General features: G+C 46.6%; 1 protein-coding gene across 3 annotated transcripts in view; it reads left to right on the forward strand.

Moving 5' to 3' along the window:
* LOC143300173 (carbonic anhydrase-like) overlaps positions 1–25,000 on the forward strand; it is a 68,285-nt gene that overhangs the window by 13,967 nt on the left and 29,318 nt on the right. The window contains exon 1 of one of the 3 annotated variants that reach the window (XM_076613728.1): positions 2,985–3,640. The exons of 1 other annotated variant lie outside the window; for it this stretch is intronic. The gene's annotated coding sequence lies outside the window, so the exon portion shown is untranslated. Of the gene's footprint in view, positions 1–2,984; positions 3,641–17,293; positions 17,314–25,000 lie in introns of those variants that run through there. One more of the 3 variants, XM_076613730.1, reaches the window with a different exon arrangement.

Here is a 25,000-nt window from a genome sequence, read left to right on the forward strand (position 1 = left end):
GCGTACGTGTTTGTGTTTGTGTTTGTGTGTGTGTGTGTGTGTGTGTGTGTGTGTGTGTGTGTGTGTGTGTGTGTTACTGACTAGCAGCGGCAACTCGAACCGGATGGGATTTTCAGTTCACACCGCACACCTCTCAGTGCTAGTCATTGATGTCCAACAGACTCGCCAGTGTCCGATACACACGCTGACAACTGTGTGCGTGTTCAAAGAAGTTCAGCGGTCCCATGATCGATGTGATCAAGTCCCTCCAACCTTTATTATACATACCCCCATGCACAGCTTGCACTTCGCACAAGAATACGATCATAACGATTGATCTCCCGCCCCGACACACGCAGTTCAGTAAGCGACCAACCATAACTCGGTCAGCCTCACTATACTGTACTGTGCATAGTCAGTAACAGGACTTGGTAGTACTTTGGATAATCCACAAAGTCAATTGTGGTCAGGTCTAAACTTCTTCACTTCCCCCTTCATTTTTCGAACTTTTGGCCAGCAGGACTGAGCACGTTATACCTTACCTTCTTCTTCGTTCGTGGGCTGCAACTCCCACGTTCACTCGTATGTACATGAGTGGGCTTTTACGTGTATGACCGTTTTTACCACGCCATGTAGGCAGCCATACTCGGGGATGTGCATGCTGGATATGTTCTTGTTTCCATTACCAACCAAACGCTGACATGGATTACAGGATCATTAACGTGCGTGTTTGATCTTCTGCTTGCGTATACACACGAAGGTGGTTCAGGCACAAGCAGATCTGCACATATGTTGACCTGGGAAATCGGAAAAATCTCCACCCTTTACCCTCCAGGCGCCGTTACAGAGATTCGAACCCGAGACCCTCTGAAAGTCCAACGCTTTAACCACTCGGCTGTTGCGCCCATCAGACCTTACCTTCAAAGCTTAGGTTGCCCAGAGCAAGACTGGGTTGCACGAGAGATCAGTCCGAACAGCGCTAAAGTTTTCTTATCGCTAAGAAAGTATCCAGGTCGATATGGAAGGAGTGTAGAGTTAGGAAAATTCTTAGCGCTAAGCAAACTTAGCGCTGCTAAGATTTTTCATACAACCCAGCCTTGGTCCGATTCACCTATTCCCGATTTGCCCAGTCGTTGAAAGTACTGCCACCTTCAATGGCCTCTTTAGTGTGGGACACTTTGTTCTTTTACCTCCACTCGTCGTTTGCGTTTGGCCTTTGTTCAGCTCCCCCCTCCCCACCCCCTCTCTCTCTTCCCTCTCTCTATCAAGCACACACACACACACATACACACACACGCACGCACTGCAAGCACACACACACACACACACACACACACACACACACACACACACACACACACACACACACACACACACAATCGATTGAATATTTACTCAGGCAATTTTGTGGACTTTGTTGCCTTGCAAATCATGCTTGAACGAATAAGGTTTTTATTTTTTGTTGTTGTTGGATCATAAATAAAATCATTTTAGGGCATTTGGTTATACAGGATATGCCGCGTGTGTGTGTGTGTGTGTGTGTGTGTGTGTGTGTGTGTGTGTGTGTGTTTGCACGTGCGCGCCAGCATATGTATGTCAGTGAATACTAGTCTAGCAGGAACTGAAATGGGATATAAACAATTAAAACCTATTTTTCAATCCGCACGCTCAGCAAGGAACGTAATTGGGTCATGGGAAAGCTGATGATGACCGCTAAATGCCACGATCAGTCTTATAATCTATTTTTGTTACTCCGGCACTGGCATAGCTGAGAATTGCAGGCTGTCTCTCTCTCTCTCTCCACTGACCCACACCCCCACCCACACTTTCAGTTGTTGTCGAAGGTTCTTTTATGCACGCTTGTAAAAAAACAACAACACAACACGGTTTATTTATTGATTTGACGCCGTTTATCCATTCACTTATTTATCTATGTATCTATCTATCAGTATATTTGTTTATTCTATCCATTCATTCATTTATCTATTTCTATTTTGGGGGTGTGGCTGGAGTGTAGTTTGATGAGGGGGTAGTGGGGGGGGGGGGGGGGTAGGATAAACAGTGACCTGTTGACGTTCAGTCCCCGGGGTCCGGTTGACAATAATTTCTTGTTCGTTCTGCACACCCACACACGGACAGTACAGGCAGAACAATCAATGGACAGATTATGGAAATGATTATAGAACCCATCAACCCCATCGCGTGAACCCGCCCTTTTCGAGCTCTGATCGACTAGCTTTTAAAAAGGGGGAGGGGCTGAGGGGGAGGGGGGCTAACTGAGGGGGGACAGATCGATAGCCAGCGGGCCCCTAGAAGCACCGGGCGGAAGAGGACTGCCCGGCAGAGGAAGTGGGGGTGGGGGGTGGTGGCGGAGACTCAGTGACAGCCGAGAGGGAGATTGGGAGAAATGCGGGGGGTGAGGGTGGCAGACAGCATGCGAAATAGTGACAGACTGGAGACAGACAGACAGACATATAGAGGGAATGAGAGAAAGAACCGGGAGACTGAGAGGGGGAGACCGTGGCAGAAACAGAGACAGTGACAGACAGAAACACAGACAGAGAGAGAGAGAGAAAGAGAGAGAGAGACAGACAGACAGACAGACAGACACAGGGGGAAAAAGCATCGATCGAGGAAAAGATAACCCTGCCCCTACCACTAATCCCACTCTCTCTCTCTCTCTCTCTCTCTCTCTCTCTCACACACACACACACACACACACACACACACACACACACACACACACACACACACACACACACACACACACACACACACACACACACACACACACACACACACACACACACACGTTCGCAATGGAGACGGGGAAGGCCAGGGGAGGGTAGGGGTATCAGGCAACGAAGAAGGATGACTGAGAACAGAAGAGACTGATGAAGAAGGGGGGAAGCCCGACTCACTGCTAATAAGCTCAACACAAAACGATCGACGATTTCGACAGCCGCTCACACGTGGTAGTGGTGGTGGTGGTGGGAGATGATGGGATAAGCCGGCGCTTAAGCAGCTGCAGCAGCAACAGCAGCAGCAACAGCAACAGCGGTGGTGGTGGTGGTGGTGAAGCTTCGTAAGCTGCTTTAGTGTTGGTCAATCAGGGTAATAAATAACACAGTCCAAGCAGACTCGTTCCGTTCAAATACCACCATCGCCACACCGCAACTACTACTATACTACTACTTCTACTGCTGCTGCTGCCAGGTTACTGTAAGGTCACCCTTGCCTGCGTCTTACTTGTGCCAGAGGTTACACGAATGTTCTTGGGAGAGCGTGCTGCTTGTGGTGTTGTGTAGCCAGTGCTCGCTCGAACAGAACAGAAGACGAGCAAGGAGCATTGACTGACTGCTGGCAGTGGTGGCGGTGGTGGTGGTGGTGTGTGTGTAGCGGCACAGCTAAAACAGAACCGGAGTGCCGCCCACTGTTGTGAGTGACTGAAATCCAAGAGGGCTTTCTTGTTGTGGCAGTTCTCTCGTGGTGCGTGTGAGGCGGACGGAGGCGGTGACGGTGACGGTGACGGTGGCGGTGGCGGCTCTGGCTCAATGTTGTCGTCGTTGTTGTCAGCGGAGGACTGACTGAGGAGGAGGAGAGACAGAGCTAGAGAGACCGCACAGAGAGAGAGGAGACAGAGAAAGAGAGAGAGAGAGAGGTAAGGCGTGCTGAGTTGGCGATGTCGGTGTTCATGTAGTGCAAGGTCAATGTTGTTTATTGATCAGTGGCTTATCGATGGGGGAAGTAACTGAGAGGCTGAGAGAGAGAGAGGGAGAGAGACAAAAGAGAGGTAGGGAGGGAGAGAGGGGGGGAGAAAGAGAGAGGGAGGGAGAGAGAGAGAGAAAAAGAGAGAGAGGTAGGGAGGGAGCTCCGGAGAGACAGAGGGGGGTGTAGAAGGAGAGAGGGATGGAGAGAGAGAGAGAGAGAGAGAGAGAGAGAGAGAGAGAGCATGTGGATATGCGTGTAAACTGCCTAGTATGCCGCATACACGTGGGCAAATTTTGTGTGTGTGTGTGTGTGTGTGTGTGTTTCTTTCTTTCTTTAGTTTAACGTCTTTTCATTGTTAACTTGATATTAGACGGGGGGTGGGGGTGAGGGGATGTAGTATGTGTATGCGTGCGCGTTAGGGTTGGGGGTGATGAAAAGAGATGGTCGGATGACTGAGACAGGGAAGGAGTCATATAATTGCAGTGTGTGTGTGTGCGTGCGTGCGTGCGTACGTGTGTGTGTGTGTGCATGCGCGTGAGTGTGTGTCAGTGCGTGAGCGTACCCTGGCCCTCCCACCGTGTGTGTGAGCAAACGCATGTGTACCGAATAGTCTACAGAACGATTCTCCATCAGCTCTCTGTGTGCGTATCAGCAAACTGTGCACACTCCAAGTTTGTCAACACTGTAAGCAGTGCCTACACACAGACACGTGTACGTGCGTGCATGCGTGCGTGTGTGTGTGTGTGTGTGTGTGTGTGTGTGTGTGTGTGTGTGTGTGTGTTGCTTGAGAGCGTGCCTGGTGTGTGTGTGTGTGTGTGTGTGTGTGGATTCGCGCGTCACACAATCTCCACCTCCCATCTGCGCGTCCGTCAGTCAGTCCGCCGGGCAGTCGGAGTTGCGCCGGCGCGCGTCAGTGCACACTGACTGGCGGACACACGTGCTACTCGGAACTTAGTGCTGAGCGCTACAAGAGTGACACTGAGAGCTCAAAGCTCAGCTGCGGTGCTTGTCAGTCCTGAGCAAGGGGACTCAGTGATACTGTTCATGACAGCAGGTCGACTGACCCCTTCAGGGCCAGGCATAAAGCCAGCACCGACCGACACACAGCCGTGACTTCTTCTTCCGTGCGTTCACTCGTATGCACACGAGTGGGCTTTTACGTGTATGACCGTTCTTTACCCCGCCATGTAGGCAGCCATACTCCGTTTTCGGGGGTGTGCATGCTGGGTATGTTCTTGCTTCCATAACCCACCGAACGCTGACATGGATTACAGGATCTTTAACGTGCGTATTTGATCTTCTGCTTGCATATACACACGAAGGGGGTTCAGGCACTAGCAGATCTGCACGCATGTTGACCTGGGAGATCGTAAAAATCTCCACCCTTTACCCACCAGGCGCCGTCACCGTGATTCGAACCCGGGACCCTCAGATTGACAGTCCAACGCTTTAACCACTCGGCTATTGCGCCCGTCACACAGCTGTGTCGATTCCCGGGTCACAACACTGCACCACTGACACTGAGAAATTCCTCCTTTCTATTTCTGGCTGCACTCACTCGGCGCGCTCAGAAGTTTGATTTCACCGCTGACTTTGCTGTAGATCTTTTGGGCTGGAGAGAAGCCGTGTGATGTGACGACGTTCTCTCCTGAATCGATCTGTGTCAGGGCCTGTCAGATGTAATACGTTGGGAGAAGCGGCAGTGGAGGTGCTGAGAACGAACAGAAAGGAGGGAGGGGTTGTGGGGCGGGGGGGGGGGGGGATGCTGTGATAATGGGGGACAGGGGGTTTAGGGAACGAATGATGGGCGTTTGGAGGGAGGGAGAGAAGAGGGAGGGAGGAAGAGGAGGGAGGTGGGCGCAGTCATTCCGCTGGTCCCTCAGGGGGGATGGTGGGTTGGTTGGTGGGGGCTGAGGGGTACTGACTGCCGTGAAAGAGAGAGAGAGAGAGAGACAGACAGACAGACAGACTGACAGACAGAGACAGATAGAGAGAAACAGAGAGACAGAAAAACAGAGAAAGAGACAGAAGAGAGAGAGAAACAGAGACAGGGAGCACTTGAGCTTGATGAGATGGCGGGGTGAAAAACTGGGTGATGGGAGAGGTAGGAGGGGTGGCACGGGGAGGAAGGAGGGTTGGGTTTGGGTGAGGGGGTGGTGGTGGTGAAGGGGTTGTGCGGCTGTGGCACTACATTTCCTGATGGAGTTGTTGGCTTGTTGCGTGAAATGGAAAAAAACCGAAGGGGACATGCCGTGTTTCGAGTTGTGTTTTGTCATGGCTGTCAAACACACGGGCTCGCGTGAATGTGTGTGTGTGTGTGTGTGTGTGTGTGTGTGTGTGTGTGTGTGGATGTGTCTTTGTATGCGCGCGTGCATGTGTGTGTGTGTGTGTGTGTGTGTGTGTGTGTGTGTGTGTGTGTGTCTGTCCGTCTGTGTCTCTGTGTCACTGTGGGTGTGTCTGTGTATGCGCGCGTGCATGTGTGTGTGTGTGTGTGTGTCTCTGTCTGTTTGTCTGTCTGTCTGTCCGAGTCGTTTTGTTGCTTGCGCGTGGTATTTCGCGACCTTTCGACGATCTGCCTGACGGTGATTATGCTGTCTGTTTCTGAAAAGAGCGTGCAGAATATTGAGCCAAACTCCGCCTTTCCATGGCGTGCTCAGCTAGCTGAAGATTTTTCTGTTGGGTCTGACTGTTCTCGCCTGCACTGACTGAAATCCGCGACAACAGAAACTGTTAACAATGATAATGTGATTGTAATGTGTATTGATGTGACCGCTCAAGTTGCCCTGCGGCGGCCGGGCTCGGCCGAAAGCGCATTTAACAATGCATGTAGTGTGAATAATGTGAGGAATCTAACAGCTCTAAAGATACAAGCTCGCTAAACATATTATTAAAGAATGATAACACACCTATTCTAGCTTATCGCCCCCCCCCCCCCTCTCCCCCCCCCACTGACACACACACACACAGAACACACATTTACAAATACACACACACTGACACACCAGGACACACAACTGTGTTTTGATTTTATACCAGTATATCATTGCTTTACAATTTCATGCGTGATATCAGTTCTTGTCGGTCACTCGTGTAATACGTTGTTTGCATTGTTGTGTTCAAGTTGTTCAGTTTTCAGTTCAACTGCGATATTCGACATGTCCTGTCTTCAGTGTGAACAACTAGTAAGCACCACGTTAAACTTTCCGCATCATCAATACGAGATTCATTGCTACGACATGATGATCACTGTTCTTAAAGAAAAACAGTGTCCCTGAATCACATTGATTTTTCTCAATCGTGTGAAATTCAAACACTGGCACCCTCGAAGAGAGAAGCTCGTTTGAGGAAAACAAGGGAGCGAACCTTCTATTGAGGTCGATGGAGCGACTGAACTGATCGGCACGTGGCGAAACAGCTGTGAAAGCATTGCTCTTGTTCCCATCCCAGCCCCAACGCCTGTAGTTTTCGCAGAGTCTAAGGGGGTGCGCCGTGGCAGAATAATAATAATAATAATAAGATGCAGGCTTATATAGCGCCGTACACCCGTCTCAAATGGGGCTCACGGCCGCGCTTCACAATAAGGTATACAAATTTAAGACTAAGTGACATCAGTAAAAAAAAAAAAATGTATAGCAAATAAAATAGAATAAAAATGAATTAAAATATGATAGAATAAAATAAATGAATAGACATAGTCTCACATCACATTTGCTAAAATACATATTTCAAACTATCTCACATCAGTCACGCGGCTGCCGGCCGGGCTAAAATCTATACTTCAGTCAAACTAAGTCACACACACACACACACACACACACACACACAGATATATATATATATATCTTGCTCCAACACTATTCACGCACAAACCAGAGCAGACGACGTTTCTTGTCCTAACCCTTGCACAGAATATGTGACGTCACTCTGCTTACATCATTTTGTCCTCGCCAGACACCTGCTCACAGCTCGCCCAATGTCGCGTCGCGGTACGTCATTGGCTGAGATTGTGCCGTACCCTTCAGTAACCACTCGGTACACGGCTACATATATATACATACATACATACATACATATGATACACATCAGGCGTTGGACTTCAGTTTCATCAGTGATCAGGGCTGAGTCCCCGTTTTGACATGGTGTTGTGTCCTGGATAAAGGCACTTAACTCCGATTTTCCTAATGCAACCCTTGTGTGATTGGGGAACCTGACTTCAAGATTAAAACAACAACAAAAAAAGCAAAAAGAAAAAGAAAAAAAAAGCGGAATGAGAGGATTGGGCCCCGCCTTCCTATACCGAACCCTAGACACAGTGGATATGAAATGACTGCCCTAATGGCCGTGAAACACGATGGGAGCTCCAACCTTTTTTTTTTTTTCTTTTCTTTTTTTAATATTGTAAATCCATCGATGAACTCAGCCGATGGTCGCTCTGTCTGAAGAAGTGAGGGCATTGGAAGTTTGTTGCTGTTGTTGTTTTAAATTCACGAAGCATACGCTCTATTACATTGACGTTGGCCTAGTATAGTATCTGTCTGACCGTCTATTGAATGGACATTAAAAATTTTTCTTGCCGCGCTTTAGTCTTTGGAGTTTGTGATAATATGTCAGTGTGAGGGCACCGGAAGTTGGTCGTTGTGATGATATGTCAGTGTGAGGGCACCGGAAGTTGGTCGTTGTGATGATATGTCAGTGTGAGGGCACCGGAAGTTTGTCACTGAGGGCAGTGGAAGTTGGTCGTTGTGATGATATGTCAGTGTGAGGGCACCGGAAGTTGGTCGTTGTGATGATATGTCAGTGTGAGGGCACCGGAAGTTGGTCGTTGTGATGATATGTCAGTGTGAGGGCACTCAGTGGAAGTTGGTCGTTGTGATGATATGTCAGTGTGAGGGCACCGGAAGTTGTGATGATATGTCAGTGTGAGGGCACTCAGTGGAAGTTGGTCGTTGTGATGATATGTTTGTGTGAGGGCACTGGAAGTTGGTCACTGAGGGCAATGGAAGTTGGTCGTTGTGATCGCTGCCGGTGTTGCACTGTGACGTTCTCCTCAAGCAGAGATCGGCTGGTTAAAAAAAAAGAAGAAGAAAGAAAAAAAAGAAGAAGAAAGTTTACAAGAGGTAGATGAGAACTACTGACCTTTACATAGCGAAACAACAGCCGTAAAAGCATCGCCCACGTTCCCCCGCGCATTTCCAACCCCTGCGCCTGCAGTTCTCAGAGCCGTTTCTATGGTGGATTATTAGCTGCAATGGTTGCTTTCTTCACTACGAAAACAACTGTTTTCTCGAAAAAAAACAACAACCCCCCCCCCTCCGCTCCCCCCAAAAAACAACAACAACAACAACAAAAAACAAACAACAAAAAACAAAACAAAACAAAACAAAACAAAAAAACAACAACACAGAGCTTTTCAAATTAATGATTATCCATAGGAAAGTCTCAGCGTTTCCCCCACGAACCTCGAGTGTATAGCAGCTGGACGAATCACAAATGCACCCAGCGCTACAAAATCAAAACCTTTTGACACAAATAAACTCCAGTAGAAAAGTCAGCTTTTTTCCGCCCACATGTACACCCCAACTCACCACAATTTCATTTTTCAACGTCACACCAGATCGGTGTGAAAAGCACGAAGACAACCTTTCTGATATCATGAACAGATGTGTCAAGCACAGTCTTTCACGGGGAGAACTGAAATGTTGCCTTTTCTTACGAAGTTACGAGAATCAAGCAACATACTTTGAGACAGATACTTGACAGTTTATATTCCTTAACAGTTTGTATACGACTTTAAGAAATTATGGACCGCACTCCTTGATTATAACCAACCTATGTCAAGACAATCATCAAGGCACAGCAAGGAATAAAGTGGCGCCTCCAGCACCCCAAATATAACCCAGAAGAAAGATACCATTTGCTGGAACGACGGGAACACGTCAAGATCTTCCGCCTACTCCACCACATACACACAAAATTTGGCATTGGACAGAGTGGAGAGTGCCCTTGTGGTGAGGGACCAATGACAACCGACCACATCCTTCAAGACTGTACGACGCATGCAGCATCCAGGAGGAAGTACTGGCCAACACCGACAGCAGTGGAAGTCAAGCTGTACGGCACCCTGGAGGAGCTGCGACGGACGGCAGCCTTCATCGAGGACACCGGGCTGTTCATCTAACGGGAGGCGAACGAGGAAGGAAGAAGAAAATGTATAATCCAGCTGCTTGGCTGTTGTTGTTATTTGGGGTGGGGGTGGGGGAGATTGTCTTTTTTTCTTTTTTGAGGGGTAGGGGTGGGTTCTTTTATTTTTTTCTTCTTTATCTGTCAGTCCGTTTATCCATGTTTCTTTTTTTTTTTCTTTTGCTTTCTAAATGTCTGTTAAGGTTTTGTTGTTGTAAAATGTTCACCTATCAAAATGGAATTTAAAAGGATGGTTAAAAAAAAAAGAATAAAAGAAATGTAGCCTTTAGCAGTGTATGGTGCACCAAGGAACTGGATATAGCCGGACGGGGCTGAGAACTCGTTCTCAGAGTGAAGGGCAGGGGGTCGAGGAGGGAGGAACAGATGTATCACGGTTAGGACTAGTGTAGATTGCTGAGGTGTCTGGAAGGGAGGAAGGAGGGAAGGAAGGAAAGAAGGGAGGGTCGAAGATCGAGCATATGGCGTGCGTGTGGAGGAGAGATAGGGGTGAATGTCAAAAACTGTGTGAGTATGTGTGTATGAATGTATTTATATGTGTGTATATATGTGTGTGTGTGTGTGTGTGTGTGTGTGAGAGAGAGAGAGAGAGAGAGAGAGAGAGAAAGAGTGCTGCCCGCGTACGTCTACGCGTGCATGCGTGCGCGCGTGTATTCGTTGATCTTTTTTTTTTCCCATTTCGTGTTCATTTAACATCAACCCCCACGTCTGAGTATAAACGAAAAACCATCCCCTTGCCTACTCCACCCTCGCCTCATCTAATCATTAATTTCCCACCTCCCACGCCACTCTCCTGAAAGTACATTAACTCTCTCCATACGAACGGCGAAAGAGACGACGTTAACAGCGTTTCACCCCAATTACCACCATCAAAATATTGCAAGCGGAAGGCTCTTATACTGAAGAGGTGAATGTTGACAAAAAATACCACAATTCTGACGACGGAAGCTAAAGGTTGGGTCATTGAGACACCCACTGGACATCCGAGGGGTCTGTGTAGAGGAGAAGAGAGGACTGGCTGTACTGAGTGAGTTAAAATATGTGTATGTAAGTATGTATGTATTTATGTATGTATGTATGTATATGTCTGTGTGTGTGTGCTTGTGTGATTAGGACGCACGTGCGCGCTCCTATGCATGTGCCTGCATGCGTGTGCTTGTGTAATGCGACCGTGTAGTATCTACTGATGTTAGTCGGGATGGCTCAACCATTTTTTTTCAATTTTTTCTGAGCATTGCCTTCTTCTTCATGTTCTCAGCTGCTCTGATTCAATTTACTTATGACGATAAGAAAAACGACTGTGTGTGATTGTACGCGTTCGCGTTCGCATATATACTTCTCTGTACCCCCACCCCCATCTCTCTCTCTCTTTTATCACTCTCTCTTTCTGTCCGAGTGTCTGTCTGTTTGTCTCTCGCTCTGTCTCTGTGAGTCTCGTACAAAATGTTTATATAATTTCATAATTATATTCTGCTGTTGTAAATGTTTTGGCATTCACTTTTTTTTCTCTCCCAGTTTGCTCAGAGGGCCGGATGTTAAAAAAAAAGAAAAAAGAAAAAAATGGGGAGGGGCCGGAGGGAAGGGGGAGAGGTGAGGGTAGGGTTAGGGGGGGCGTTTCATTTACCATTTTAAAATTAAATTTCGTTTAGTTTCGTACGCATCTCTCTCTCTCTCTCTCTCTCTCTCTCTCTCTCTCTCTGTGTCTCTCTATCTCTGTCTCTCTCTTAACAAGATCATAGTGATTCTAACATCAACTTCGTTTGACGTGACCGCTGATGTGATTTGTATGATGTATAACATTTTGCTGTGGATTTGATGTACATGAATATCAACGTACACTCCTTCACGAGGGGCTATGGCCAAAAAAAGGAACAGAATTAAATGATGAGAACAGAAAAAGTGATGAAGGATGGGATGAATTAATGAATGGATGGATGGATGAAGGAGGAAGTAAACAAGGAAGTGAAAGGATATATACAAAGAAATAAAGATTTAATAAACTGTGTGTGTGTGTGTGTGTGTGTGTGTGTGTGTGTGTGTGTGTATTGTGTGTATTGTGTGTATGTGTTGTGTGTGTGTGTGTGTTGTGTGTGTGTGTGTGTGTGTGTGTGTGTGTGTGTATGTTGTGTGTGTGTTGTGTGTGTGTGTGTGTGTGTGTGTGTGTGTGTGTGTGTGTGTGTGTGTGTGTGTGTGTGTGTGCTTGTGTGTGTGTGTGTTGTGTTGTGTGTGTGTGTGAGTGTGTGTGTGTCTGTATGTGTGTGTGTGTGTGTGTGTGTGTGTGTCTGTATGTGTGTGTGTGTGTGTGTGTGTGTGTGTGTGTGTGTGTGTGTGTGTGTGAAAGAGAGAGAGAGACGGGAAGAGACACAGAGAGAGACATGGAGAGGGAGAGTCATAGAATCAGAACAGCCAAATCTAGCTCTTCTCACACAGCTTTAAGGACTAAGCATTAACTGCAACAAACATTGTGTACAAACCTGTCTCAAAACTGACAGTCCTGTTTCTGATAATTACCGTCGCAGCACGTGCACCGTATTATTATCAATTTATTGTCTGAAATGAAGGTGTACGTCCACAGCCCACATGATAAAATAAATACTACTTATTTATTTATGATAATGTTCCCGTCATGGGGCTTTCTTGTTGATGTCTGACCCAGTCTCTTGAAAAATAAATGTGTGCGTGTGTTTGTGTGTGTATACAAGCTACGAACACACACACACACACACACACACACACACACACACACACACACACACACACACACACACACACACACACACACACACATCATCATCATCATCATCATCATCATCATCATCATCATCAATGTGCAATAAGGAAGTGGAACGGGAGATTTCTAGAAACCTCTGGTCGATCTGAATTTCACACACACACGCGCGCGCGCACACACGCACGCAAGCACGCACGCGCGCGCGCACACACGCACACACACATGCTCACACACACGCACACACACACACACACACACACACACGTTTAAACAGTGAAAATTGAAACATGACATAAAACTTCCCTTTCCATTTCCTTTCCTTTATATTTTTCTTCTCGCTTTATTCATGATATTTTCCCATCCATTTTATCGACGTTCTGTTTCAACAAAGCTGACGCCTTCTATCTATCAATGACAGGTAAAGTTCATGTCCTCTTCCTTGATACTCCAATCATGACGAAACATCTTAGTGTGTGTGTGTGTGTGTGTGTGTGTGTGTGTGTGTGTGTGTGTGTGTGTGTGTGTGTGTGTGCGTGCGTGTGTGTGTGTGTGTGCGTGCATGCGCGCGTGTATGTGTGTGTTTTTGTGTGTGCGTGCTTGTGTGTGTGTATGTGTGTGTGTGTGTTAGTATAACTCTGTGTGTGTGTGTGCGCGCGCGCGCGTGTTTATGTGCGTGTGTGTTTGTGTGTTTGTGTGTGTGTGTGTGTGTGTTGTGTGTGTGTGTTGTGCGTGTTATGTGTGTGTGTGTGTATGTGTGTGTGTGTGTGTGTGTGTGTGTGTGTGTGTGTGTGTATGTGTGTGTGTGTGTGTGAATCAGAATCAGAATCAATTTTAATGTCAATTAAACCTGAAAAAGGTTTATAAGACACGCATGCAAAGGTACATGAAACCACGCACAAAAAAACAAGAAAAGAAAAAAAAAGATAAATACTGAACAAGACATTGAATCATTCTTGCACGCTATGGCGTTCTTGACAGCAGTTACTGACAAATTTCCCAAACAGTCCCACAAGTTTGTCTTCCAGTATTAGCTGACTGGGTTTAATAATATGTGTGTGTGTGTGTGTGTGTGTGTGTGTGTGTGTGTGTGTGTGTGTGTGTGTGTGTGATTCGTGTGTGTGTTTTTTTGCCTATCCACATCCCCCTTTCCTGTGCATTTACAATACATTATGTTCATCACCATGTCAAATCCATTTCATCCCCTTAACATCGGTGGTGACTGAGCTGTGACACCCCCCCCCCTTCCCATGCCCCCCCCCTCTCTCTCCCACTCCCATCTTCCTCTCTCTCTCCTCATCAGTTTGACCTTTTGTCAGTCTGGGAACTGAACCTGCGACATCAGTGCACAACCAATGTCTGATGGAAGGAGAAAATAGCAAATCACACAAGAAAAAAATCCCACCCAACCTTTTAATGTCGACAGGAAAGGGGGGAGGGGTATGTTGGGGGAGAGGCCGGGGGTGGGGGGGAATGGGGGATGGGGGGGGGAATCTAAAGGTTGATCCTTTTCACATTTCCAAACCGTTGCCTTTCTGCTGCTGTTAGAATGAACGCACGTGCAGCTCGTCTCTTGAAGGCGGTCGACAACAATGCTGCTCAACGTGGTATTTAAGTTTTGGGGGTTGGGGGTTGGGGGTGTGGTGGTGTGAGGTATGGGGGAGGGATGGAGATAGTGGAGGAGAGAGAAAGAGAGAGACGCTTTTGACGCTTTGATGTTTTACTGTCATTGACTGTACAGTCCTTGTGACAGGGGGGAACAATACATTATCAGGAAACATAATATAAATCAACATTCGAGAAAGAGAGAGAGAGAGAGGGAGAGAGGGGGTGGGAGGGAGGGTGTGTGTGTGTGTGTGGGGGGGGGGGTAAGAATACACCAAGGCCCCATTGCGAAATCATATCGCGATCACACACAAATTGATAATGCTATGCTGTCAATTCTCTCTCTCTCTCTCTCTCTCTCTCTCTCTGTGACGGGGGGGGGGGGGGGGGGGGGGAGAGGGAGTAAACGAAACGGAACGAATAAGGTAATGGAATAAGCAATACTGTTATTTTATATCCAGCCCTCTGGGGGAAAAAATGAAAAGAAAAGAAAATCAGAAAAAAAAAACCCCCATTAAAACAGTCATTCACATGTCATATTCCATACACAGGAAGAGAAGAGAAGAGAAAAGAAGAGGTGAGAGAGAGAGAGAGAGAGAGAGAGAGAGAGAGAGAGAGAGAGAGAGAGGGAGAGAGACAGGGAGGGAGGGAGAGGGAAAGAATACAAACTACAAACAGCAAATTGATGTATTCAGATTTAGGCAGAAACCCCACAGCTGAAGTGTGTGGAATCATTATTTTCCGATCTCAGATATAAAATTTTGCAATGGCGAGAGAGAGAGAGAGAGAGACAGAGACAGAGAGAGGGAGAATACAGGTGCACACACATGTTCTGTTGGGATTGAAGCTTACGCTTACATGAATTTAGAAAGCGTGTGTCCGTGTGTGTGTGTGTGTTCCTGCCTCTGTCTGTCTGTTTGTCTCTCTCTCTCCCCCTCCTCACACACACACACACACACACACACACACACACACACACTCACACACACACACACACACACACACACACACACTCACACACACACACACATACTCTCTCTCTCTCTCTCTCTCTCTCTCTCACACACACACACTCACACTCACACACACACACACACACACAGAGGCAAACAAACAAACAACAAACGAAAGGTAAGGACAATGGCAGAGAAAACAACAAAACGATGTCTGCACTCAGACAGTATCAGATACACAAAGAGGCGCTTTGCAGTAAACAGGCAGAATTTAAAAAAACACCAAATCAGTTCATGTTCGTAGGCAAGACAATGAAGGCTGTCAGAAACACCGAATATATATAGCTTTTTAATTCGCCTTTCTATCCTATCTGGCCTTTCTTTTCAAATTAGAGAGAGAGAGAGAATGTGTGTGTGTGTGTGTGTGTGTGTGTGTGTGTGTGTGTGTGTGTGTGTGTGTGTGTGTGAGTGTGTGTGTGTGTGTGTGTGTGTGTGTGTGTGTGTGTGTGTGTGTGTGTGTGTGTGTGTGTGTGAGTGAGTGAGAGAGAGAGAGAGAGAGAACCATGACCGACAGCAGTTGTGAGAGATTAAAAATGAAGGTAGCCTATAACAACTCAAGAAATAAAGAAAGAAAAATCAGATATATGAAGCAGGAAAGAGAGAGGAGTGGAGATGGAGAAAGAAAGCAAGAAACTGAAACACATACATACACACACGCGCGCGCACGCGCGCACACACACACACACACACACACACACACACACAGAGGGACAGAGAGGCAGAGACAGAGAAAGAAACACAAGGAATGTGCTGATCACACACACACACAGTCAAATGTCATCGCCAGGAGCCAAACAGCACACCTTTACATGAACACGCCACATCACACACACACACACACACACACACACAAGCAAACACACAGATCCCAAGAGTGGAGAAAAAAAATATTGCTGAAGCACCAATACAAAGATGCACCCGAAAACCTGCACACCCGATAGTCTTAACCCACCCTCCCAGCTCCCCATCCAATCCCCCCCCCCCACCCCCTGCTCATCCCTTTACCCCTATCCTCCTTCCCCACCCAGCAGAGACATGTGTGAGGACGCTGGAATAAAGCTGACTTCATCGCTGTGCACCCACTTCTTTCGTCTCCCTCCTTCTGCCAACAGTCTTGAAGATCCGGGCAGTGTTCCAAAAAAGAAAAAAGAAAAAAAAGAAGACTGCTCATGCAATAACGCTTGACAAGCATTGTACTGACAACAACACTTCTTGCTGCACAACTTTTCTCATGAAACGGGCCGCCCGTGCGTGCAAGCTGCTGTATTTGAGTTTATCGCCGTTGTCAGTGTTGATCGGAATTCTTATACATACGAGTACGTATTTAAAAGCGAATGTGATTTTGAAGTCTGGACCAGATAATTCTTTACGCAGATGATTTAAAAAAAAAAGAAATGTTCAGCAAGCATTATACAATAACAGCAAACATTTATGGCGAAGTGCATACAGATATGAAAAAATGTTTTCACAAAATTTGCTGGATTCAATACTTTTTTCTCCAAGGAAGTAAAATTAGTGTGCTGGGAAAACAAAAGAATCAGACATTATTTAAAAAAAATTTAAATTAAAAAATAAAATCGAAGGAAATGGTATAGAACCGTATGTTCTGTTAGTGGAGTGATAAAATTCTGATGCAGTAGTCGTAAGCTACCAACCAAGACAAGAATAGTTACGCATTGAAAGACATGAGATGTCTTGCAGCCATGATTGCAGCATGGATATCATTGTTGACGACATTAGCTTTAAGATTTAATTTTCAAAACTTAATGCGATAAGATAACAGGCTTATTTGACTGTTACTGTAAACAAAACAAAAAAACAAAAACAAAACAAAAATGAAATAAAAGTTTACCACAATGTTAAGGTGTAGAACATTCATCTGAAACTTGTAAAATTTATTAGGAATTGGTATGCGTTATTTTCTTCTCCCCCCTCTCTCTCTCTCTTTCGTTTTTCCCCTATTTCGTTGGCAGCGTAAATAATTTGGGTACGTGTATCACGTGTTGTGTACCCAACAGTTGTTGAGCTGTGTCTTCACTGGTCAAGCTGTTCGTTCTGTCCTCAGCACCCCAGAAACAGGTGAAAGCGTAAACTATATTAAAGATATATTTTGTTTGCTTGCCTGAAATAGTTGTTTAAATCTGAGAGAAATAGTTACATTGTCTGATCTCTTTTGTATGTTTGTCCTTGTCAGTATGTCTGCATATTTTTTTTTTCTTTTCTAATCCCCACCCCCTTTCATCATTCCCTTTCTTTTTATTATTCTTTCTCTATGCGTGGCATTTATCGCGGGTAAGCAGTGATGATGAAGGCTACACCCCTTCCCATCATGGATAAGTGGTGGTGATGAAGACCACGCCCCTATCACGGGTAAGTAATGGTGATGAAGACCACGCCCCTTCCCATTACGGGTATGGGGTGGTGATGAAGACCACGCCCCTTCTCATTCACGGGTAAATGGTGGTGATGAAGACCACGCCCCTTCTCATTCACGGGTAACTGGTGGTGATGAAGACCACGCCCCTTCTCATCATAGGCAATTAGTGGTGGTGATGAAGGCCACAGCTGTGTGTGTTGGGTGTATTCCAGCGAGCGCCAAGGAGGCCGTCTCTGTTCCGACAGGAGACATGAAAACAGCGGCGAGAAACTTTTTACCGATTGAAGTTGTTTGCTCTCACCCTTCTCTAGTTCTCTGATTTTTATTTTCTTTGCTGTGCGTGAGTCCCTGTAGAATGATCTGTCTGTATGTCTGTCTCTCTCCCTCCCCCCTCTTTCTCCCCCCTCTCCCTCTCTCTCTCTCTCCTTTCCCTCTTTCCTCTATCACCCCTTTCTGCTAGTCTGTTGTCTTTCCTTTTTTTTTCGGATGGTGTGTGCTCTTTCTTTTAATATTTTTGTTTCTCTCCATGTTTTCTCGGTGATATGTTCTCTCTCTCTCTCTCTCTCTCTCTCTCTCTCTCTCTCTCTGTGTGTGTGTGTGTGTGTGTGTGTGTGTGTGTGTGTGTGTGTGTGTGTGTGTGTGTGTGGACTACGTGTGTATATGAAGTATCGTTTTCCTTCATTTGTGTCCTTGGTGGGTGAGGCAAACGTACTAAAAAGAGTTTGTGTGATTTCATTCATGTGGTAATAGAGGTAGGAAATATGTGTGCGTGCGTGTGGTGTGGTGTGGTGTGGTGTGGTGTGTGTGTGTGTGTGTGTGTGTGTGTGTGTGTGTTTGTTTGTTCGTGTAAGTCGGAATCGTGCTCTCTGTGGTGTGAGCGTTTATGTTTTTACCATTGTTTGACCAAAGCCTTCAACATTCAGGTGTCAGTCACCGACATGCTCCGGTGTTTTAAGCTGAGATATGTCGCACACTGCACGGCTTGTGTCTCGTGGCTGGTTACCACACAGACGGAGTGACAGAGAGAGACATAGAGAGATAGAAAAACAGAGAGAGAGAGAGAGAGAGAGAGTCGGAGAGAGAGGCAGACCGAGACACAGAGAGAGAGAGACAGAGAGAGAGAGAGAGAGAGAGAGAGAGATGGAGAGATAGAAAAACAGAGAGAGAGTCGGAGAGAGAGGCAGACCGAGACACAGAGAGAGAGAGACAGAGAAACAGACAGACAGAGAGAGAGAGAGAGAGAGACGGGCAAACCGAGACCGAGACAGAGAGAGAGATGGAGAGATAGAAAAACAGAGAGAGAGAGGGGGGGGGGGGGGGCAAACCGAGACACACACACACACACACAAACACACACACACACACAGACGGGCAGACGGAGACAGACAGACGGACAGACAGACAGAGAGAGATGGAGAGATAGAAAAACAGAGAGGGAGGGGGGCAGACCGAGACATACAGAGAGAGAGAGAGAGACGGGCAGACCGAGACAGACAGACAGATTGACAGACAGACAGACAGAGAGAGAGAGAGAGAACACGCATACAGTTTTTGGGCTGAGAGTTTCTGGCTTGAACGATCGGAACTCTCATCGATCCCCGCTACAGATGTTTTCAGCTTTACGGCTTCCTGTATCACAGAGAATTGTGTGGCAGAAAAGGGGAAACTCCAGACCACACAGACACGTCTTTCTTTGCAACAAACTGAATCTGTTCGACCACACGCCGCTGGTCAGGCATCTGCTCAGCAGATGTGGTGTAGCGTATATGTGTTTGTTTCGAACGCTGTGACGTCTTCTTGTGAATCTGAAACTGAAAACTTATCATGTTTTGTAGACCTCCTTGTTAACTGAACCGACTGAACTGAACCCCGCCCCCTCCCCCATCCCCCCACTTCATTTCCCCGCCTGCCCCCCCCTCCCCCCCTCTCCCTCTCCCCCCTCCATCCTCGCCACTTCCCCAGCGATCTCAATCGGTAACAGAAAGCTAAGCGCTCTCCACAACCTTTCATGCAACAGCACGAACAATACTTGAAGAAAGGGTAAGGGGAGAAGAATAGGTGGGAGGCAAGAAAAAAAAAGAAAAAAAAGAAAAGAAAAAAAAGTGGGGTGTGGGGGGGGGGGGGGGGGAGATAAGGGTTGGGGGGTCGGGGGCGGGGGGGCGGTGAGCGGCTTTCGTCATGGACTGATTGACAGGGCAAATCTCGCGCTGCTGTCAGCGTTGAATGCTCCCTGGGATTTAAATCTGGATTATATATATGCTGCTGCACGAAGTCTCCTTTCTTCTCAACTCCGCCAAGCTCTTGCGTGTGACGTCCGCTTATTAAGGGAGAGAGGGCGAAACTCCCGACAATCGGAATCAGTGTTGAGCCAGCGCCGAGAAAGACAGACAGACAGACAGAGACAGAGAGAGAGAGACAAGACAAAGAAAGACATAGATAGAGACACAGAAAAAGAGAGAGAGAGACTACATTATATTCATAGAGATTTCAAATGACCCTCAGTTGCCTTTTCGGAGTGAGTTGGGAGGTGGCGGGTGGGGGGATAGTACGTAAAAAGGTACAAACATTAAATCAAAAATCCTACTCACAAACACAGATGCACTAGAATTTAGGATACATCTCTCATTGATGGACAGGTAGAGAGACATTGCACGAGTATGATCTGACAGTGGTTACGCCAAAAAGAGAAAGGAGAAAGAAGAAAATCCTTGGATGATGAGTGTTGTGTCGAGACAGAATACAGGGTAGGTCAGGACAGGTGGGAGGACGGGGGTGGGGGGTGGGGGAAAGCTGTCAGAGAAACAGATGGACAGATGCAGGTCACTCGTGACAGGAAGGAGCAGTAGCGAGAGAGAGAGGGGGGGACAGAGAGAGAGAGACACACACAGAAGGAGGGAGAGAGAGAGAAGGGGGAGGAGAGAGAGAGGGAGAGATAGTGAGAGAGAGGAGAGAAATAGGGAAATAGAGAGAAGGAGAAAGAGAGGGATAGATAGTGGGAGAGAGAAAGAGAGAGAGGACAGACAGAGAGACAGAGAAAGAGGGAGAGGGAGACAGAGATAGAGGGACAGACAGAGAAAAAGAGAGAGAGGGAGAGAGAGTGGGAGAGGGAGAGGATAGAGAGGGAGAGGGGGGAGATAGAGGGAGAAAGGGGGGGGGGGAGACACAGAGATAGAAAAATAGGGAGAGAGAGACAGAGAGAGGGAGAGAAAGAGAGAGGGGGGAGAGAGGGATAGGGAGAGAGAGGAAGAGAGTGGGAGAGAGAGAGAAGAGAAATAGGGGTGAAAAATAGAGAGTGGGAGAGAGAGAGAGAGAGACTGAGAGAAAGAGCGACAGAGAGAGAGAGAGATGGACTGATGGATGAGTCCCTCTTGAAGAATGGATACATGAAGAGAATGAGATTAATGAGGATGAAGAGAGAAAGACGGGGTGTGCAGGTGGGGAGGAAAAGTGGCTGGCAACTCGTTGCAGGTGACAAGTTTATGGAGACGTTACGTTACGCTGGAGTGAAGGATGACGGTGATGATGTAAGAAAAGGGGTACGGCGAGCAGCTCCGACCTTTACCTGAGTCATGGCGGGAACAAGGGCATGCGCTCGTACAGAGACAGAGACAGAGAGAGAGACAGAGAGAAAGACACAGAGAAAGAGACAGAGAGAGAGCCAGAGAGACAGAGAGAGAGAGACAGAGAGAGAGAGACACAGAGAGAGAGAGAGAGACAGAGAGAGAGATAGGCAGAGACAGAGAGACAGGGAGAGAGAGAGACACAGAGAGACACAGAGAGAGAGAGACAGACAGACAGACAAACAGACACAGAGAGAGACAGAGAGACAGAGACAGAGAGAGACACAGAGACAGAGAGAGAAACAGACAGAGATAGAGAGACAGAGACAGACACAGAGAGAGAGAGAGAGAGAGAGACTGACACTGACACTGACACATTTTTATTGACAATAGCAAATAGCCCTTCTGTCAAGGGGGGTACAAATCAGTATACGTACACAAAAGGCGACATAACTGAATTCAAATATTGATTATGATAAAACATCAATAGAAGAAGAAAATTAAATAAACAAATAAACAAACAAGTAACTACGCGACCATCCAGTACATTGACAAAGATCACAATGTACAGCAAGTATGGTATATCGGTGGTATTACATCTAGTTTGATGAGATGATTGATTTCTGGCGTAAGTAAACTATATGCTTGTGTTAGATAATTAGCTAGGGAGATGATAAGTCGATCGCCATCTGAGGGAAATTAGTTGGATGGGATTATGCGGGTTTACCCTGGCTATCTTGAAAAAAGTAACATTTTGATCGGATATCATCATAAGCTGTGCAATGAAACGGGAAATGTTTTTCACCTTCAGACGCACCTGAGCACATGGGACACACAGTACCAACTGCAAAGGGTTCAACCATAAACCAGTTTCTATTTGCTCACAGAGAGAGAGACAGACAGACAGACAATCACAGAGAGAGACAGAGAGACAGTCACTGAGAGAGAGATCGAGACAGAGAGACTGACAGGCAAACAGAGACAGACTGAAAGAGGGACAGACAGAGATTAAGACAGAGAGACAGAAAGACAGACAGGCACACAGAGACAGACAGACAGGGAGAAAGAGAGACAGAGAGAGGGAGAGACAGAGACACACAGAAAGACATAAAGAGACAGACAGACAGAAGGAGACAGAGAGATAAAGAAAGAGAGACAGACAGACAGAGAGAGAGAGAGACAGAGAGAGAGACAGAGAAAGACATAAAGAGACAGACAGACAGAAGGAGACAGAGAGATAAAGAATGAGAGACAGAGACTCAGGTTATCATGCCACCGGAAGTTCAGTTTCATTGATGCTGGAGACGGTCTACTTTTAAGACATAATGGGTGGGAGATTAAAGAAAGAAAAAAAAAGAAAAAAAGAAAGAAAAGAAAAAAAAGAAGAAAAGATGTCTCAGAGTTCGTTGAAATAACAACAATACCAATACTGCTACTGTTACTGCTGCTACTACAACTGCTGCTGCTGCTACTGCTACTACGACTACTACTACTTCTTCTACGTATCTGCGGCGTAGATCAAGGATTTCAAACTGATTCACTCACTCATTCATTCATTCTTTCTTCCTTTCTTGTATTGTTTTAACCCCCCTCTCTCCTCTTCCTCTCCTAATCTCTAACCCGCACATCAGCACACGAACGCACGGATACATACATGAACACATGCATGCACGTACACACACACACGTACACCCACACACACACACACACACACACACACACACACACGTACACACACACACACACACACACACACACACACACACACACACACACAATCTTGTCACCTGTAATGAAGCAGGGGTGTGTTCGGGTGTTCGTGCGCGCGCGCACACAAACACACACACACACACACACACACTCACTCACACACACACACACACACCACACACACACACACACACACACACACACACACACACTCACTCACTCACTGAAAACGAGAACGGAGGAAGAGAAAGAACAACAAAGCATACCCCCCCCACCCCCAAATTTCCCACCCTCCTCCCTTCCGCTCTTCCTCTCTCTCTCCCATCCTTATAATCCCTCTGTCCTCTCACCACCACCACCACCACCACCATCATCACCACCCACCTCACCTCCTGTCCATGTCCTCTCCCGCCACCCCCCACCCGCCCCCCGGTCCCCCCCACCTCTCTCCACCCGTCTTCGGCAGAGCTGGGCAAAGATAATCTCGTTGAAGCAATGAATCATCGTGTGTGTGTGTCCTCTGTGAGTGTATGTGTGCCCTTCTTCAGTCTCGAGTGACACTCTAAATTATTGTGTTTCTGACACTCTCGGTATGCCATAGAGTACCGTGGAGTGAGAGGGAGGGAGAGGATGGAGATACAGAAGGACAGAGGGAGTGAGAGGGAGAGAGGGAGAGATAGAGGCAGAGAGTGAGTGAGAAAAAGGAAGAGAGAGAGAGAGGGAGAGAGAGAGAGAGAGAGAGAGGGAGAGAGAGAGAGAGACGTTACATCTACAAATACGAATGTTTTTTTTCCAGCAAAAGGTCTTTGCCCCTTGTGAAGAGAGAGAGAGAGAGAGAGAGTTGACAGATTTGTGTCTTTTATATCAGATCATATTCATCTCCCCTTGTTTTGACCTTCCTTAAGGTCGGGTTGTCCTTCTTTTGTTGCTGCCAGTTCCGGCCTGTTAGAAAAAGAAGGAACCAACCAACCGGTGCTGTGTTTCATTTCATGTCGACATGAAATGATAAATGGTACTCTTCCTGTCAACTGTCTCCGTATTTCATCATAATTATACGTTCAGTCTCTTTTACTCGCCGAACTGTGTGTTGCGTGAGCTGGAAAGATGTCTTCTTCTCGTCTTCTTCACCGTTCATGGGCTGCAACTCTCATGTTCACTCGTATGTACACGAGTGGGCCTTGACGTGTGTGACCGTTTTTTACCCCGCCAAGTAGGCAGCCATACTCCGTTTTCGGGGATGTGCATGCTGGGTATGTTCTTGTTTCCATAACCCACCGAACGCTGACATGCACTGCAGGATCTTTAATGTGCGTATTTTATCTTCTGCTTGCGTATACACACCAAGGGGGTTCAGGCACAAGCATGTCTGCACATATGTTGACCTGGGAGATCGGAAAAAAAATCTCCACCCTTTACCCACCAGGCGCTGTTACCGAGATTTGAACCTGGGAAAGAGAATGATAATTCCACCCCTCATAATTGTGTTCTGTTTCCTCCTAAATCACCATACAATGCCCGCCTCCTCTACTATGAATAAGAATAAGAATAACTTTATTATCTCTAACTGAAGAAATTTGGTCAGGTGCATTATCACAACATAGACAAGTAAACAACATGGGGACCATAACTGTAAAAGTCAACAACAGCTTTTACGAATATTACGAAGACACAAATGTAAAAACTATCACATGCACCGTTTCATACATACATCCACACACTGCAGGTAATAACTGGTATTCTTAATGCAAAAACAGAAAGAATTAAGAAACATTATTTTGAATATAATTATAAGCATAGCCTACTGTATTGCGCATTGATTATAATAGACAGATAAGATAAGAATAAAGATAAATTGCGGAAAACCACAACCAGATAATCAGCATCAGCTGTTAATTCTTTCTTTCCGTGTTTTTTTTTTATGTTTTGTAAAGCAGTAACATTCAAATGCAATGGTTGATACTTTAACTCACTCAGTACGGCCAGTCCTCTCTTCTCCTCTACACAGACCCCTCGGATGTCCAGTGGGTGTCTGAATGACCCAACCTTTAGCTTCCGTCGTCAGAATTGTGGTGTTCTTTGTCAATATTCACCTCTTCAGTATAAGAGCCTTCCGCTTGCA

This window comes from Babylonia areolata, chromosome 26, assembly GCF_041734735.1.
Source record: "Babylonia areolata isolate BAREFJ2019XMU chromosome 26, ASM4173473v1, whole genome shotgun sequence".
In the NCBI taxonomy this organism is placed as follows: domain Eukaryota; kingdom Metazoa; phylum Mollusca; class Gastropoda; order Neogastropoda; family Buccinidae; genus Babylonia; species Babylonia areolata.